We start from the raw sequence: 3,111 nt of genomic DNA on the forward strand, positions 1-3,111 counted from the left end.
TGGGCAACTGGACTGACATGTAATGTTTTCTTAAATGTTTCTTCTTCAGTCTATAATGGCTTACTAGCTGTGCACTGCCAGGAATGGTTAACCACGTGTCGCCAGTTATAAGCATGAGCTCTGGGGCCAATGGAATACCAATACATGTGACCTTGATAGCATCTCTTGGAACCTCAGCTTCTTCATATGGAAGATGGGCTAATGGGAACATGTACCACCTGGTTTCCTTTCAGCTAACCTCCTCAAACTTTATTTTACATCATCGTCCTCCTCCCTGGTGTTCATCATTCACAGTTATGCTGCCCACCTTTCTGTTTCTCTGAGAAACAGAGCTCAGCTCCACTTTGGAACTTCATCTAGAGGGTTTTCCCATGGTGGCTGGTTCCCTCTCACCATGCAGGTCTCATTCAAATGCCACCCTTGAGAGAGGCCTTCCCTGGCCAAGTACTTTCCTCTAAAATCCAACTTCCCCACCCCACTCCCCATTCTGATCTATAATCTTTACAAAATTTACCACTCTTTGAGATTAACTTGTTTATTTGTTTATGTTTATTTCATCACTAATACAGTGAGAATGCCCTTTGCCACCTGTAGCAGTTTGATATGGTTATGAATTCCTATAATACATATTTGATTATGTTTGTAATGTGGTCTGTACCTGGGCATGATTAAGTTATGATTATGGCTTTGATTGGGCCACATCATTAGGGCATTGAGCCTCCAACACTTGGTGGGTAGGGACTCACAGATAAAAGGCATAGCAAAGGACAGAGTTAAGGGTCTTTGATGTTGGAGTTTTGATGTTGGAGTTTGATGCTGAAGTCTTAAGCTGGAGCCCCAGGAAGTAAGCACACAGAAGAAAGAGAAGCAAGCCCCTGGAAGAGAGGACCTGAGTCAAGAGAAAAACACAGAGGAATAGAGACAGCTCCTTAGACATGGCAGAAACCCCAGGGAGAGAGACAGAGCCATTCACCTGATAGTTTACAGTTGACCTTGTGGAGAGAGGCAAAGTCTAGAGAAGCTCATAGTCTACAGCTGACCTTCTGGAGAAAACAGAGGAGCTGAACCCAGAGGAACCCAGGAAGCCTGAACCCTGGCAGACATTGGCAGTCATCTTACTCCAACACATGGAAATAGACTGGTAAGTGAAGTAACTTATGCTTTAAGTCCTGGTAACTGTAAGCTCCTACCCCAAATAAATACCCTTTATAAAAACCAACCAATTTCTGGTATTTTACATCAGCACCCCTGTGGCTGACCAATACACAACCTCTCTAAAATGCATTCTGCCATCTTCCCTATTCCTCTTCCCTGTATTATTTTTCTTCTTGGCATATATACTACATAACTGACTCCTTGCTTTGGTTTATTGCCTGTCTTTTCCCAAAATGCTCTGGGAGGACAGATATTTTTGTTTGGGCTACTGTTATATCCACAGGGTCTAAAACAACACTTAGCACATAGTAGGTATTCAATAAAATGTTTAACATTTTAGTCCACTTGTAGGAGACTCTTTGATGCTATAAACACATCCTCCCTCAAAAAGGAATTTAACAACAGGGGCTTTTTTGGGACTTGGGAATCATCCCGAATGACATTGCAATGACAGATAGAGGTCATTTTATATCTTCCCATAACATACAGAATTGTGTGGGAGAGAATGTAAACTACAATGTGAACTATAGTCCATGATCAGCAGCAACGTCCCAGGATGCGTTTATCAATTGCAATGATGGTGCCACACTAATGAAGGATGTTGTTTATGTGGAAGGGTGTGGGAGGTGTGGGGAGTGGGGCATATGGCAATCCCTATATTTTTGGGGTACCAGTTATGTAAACTAAGTATCTTTAAATATATATATATATATAAATATATATATATAAAGGAATTTAACAGTTTGATGACCTGGTAAAACTCCAATTTGAGGCCTGCAAAATGGGTATGAAAGCCTTTGAGAACCCACCTTTCAGTTGATTTTAATTTCTTCCTTCTGACTTCAAAGCACACTGAAGTCTTGGTGATTGGTTACCTCAAAGCTCACTGATTGTCTTTAGGCACTTATTCATCTGGGTAAAGCCTTTCTAGGGGACATGAACATGGGTGAATTCCCTGTCAGATATTTAGTTGCAGTCAGCTGCCTAAAAATAACACAACATGGTGCCTCTCCAGAGCTTTGGAAATTTGGTGAAAAGCAAGACTTTCAGTTTTTAACATGATGTTCCTGCATTAACAAATGTTTGGAGAAGAATGGAATCTACCATCATACGTCTAGAATCCCTGCCCAGTATCCCCCCAAGTTGGCAAATACTGCCATGTCCCACTCCACCAGACCTCCCTCACCAAGCTCTGCCCAGCTCCACAGCAGGTCTCAAGGCTAGACCTTCCCAGTTTGCTTCACCCTTCAAGAGACCTCAGAGATGGAGGAAAATGGAAATTGGTGGTTGGTAGCTGTTCACATGAGAGTGGGGATTGCTCCACTGGAAAATGTCTCAAGTGCTTTTAAAAGTAAAGGCTCAAGCCTTTACTTTGTCTTTAATTCTTTGTTAGACTCTAATTAAGCTCAGAAGCTTTAACCTTAAGCTCAGAAGCTTTTTCACTCAAACCTGAAAGCTGCATGTTATCCTGTGTTTGCCCCTGCAAAGAGGAATGAGTGATAGATAAGTTACTTCCTGTATTTCTGTACTAAGTAAGGTGTGTGTGAGAAGTGGCATCACCACCAATCACAAAAATGCAATAAAATAAATTCATTTTATCTAAAAGAAACTTTGCTGCTGCCTGTTATCCATACATTGAGAAGTCACAGTCTGTATTCCATGAGCACATTCTTGATATGAACAACCTTCTCTTTGAAAATATTTTTAAAAGCAGAATTTAAAAAACACACTGACGTCACTTTTAAAAGTGGAATTTTGAAATTAGTTTAAAGCACCATTAATTTCTAGCCACCTTACAAACAATATGACTAGGTGTAAATTAATACAGTAGAAGCTAAGTTCACATGTTCAGAATCAAATTTTAAGGAGGAACCCGAGAAAGTTCAAATTCTATTTCAGCAGAACCTTCTGACACACCCATTGTAGCTCCTTGGTCCCCATTCAGATAATGTGAAT

This window comes from Dasypus novemcinctus, chromosome 2 (genome assembly GCF_030445035.2).
Source record: "Dasypus novemcinctus isolate mDasNov1 chromosome 2, mDasNov1.1.hap2, whole genome shotgun sequence".
NCBI classification, from domain to species: Eukaryota; Metazoa; Chordata; class Mammalia; order Cingulata; family Dasypodidae; genus Dasypus; species Dasypus novemcinctus.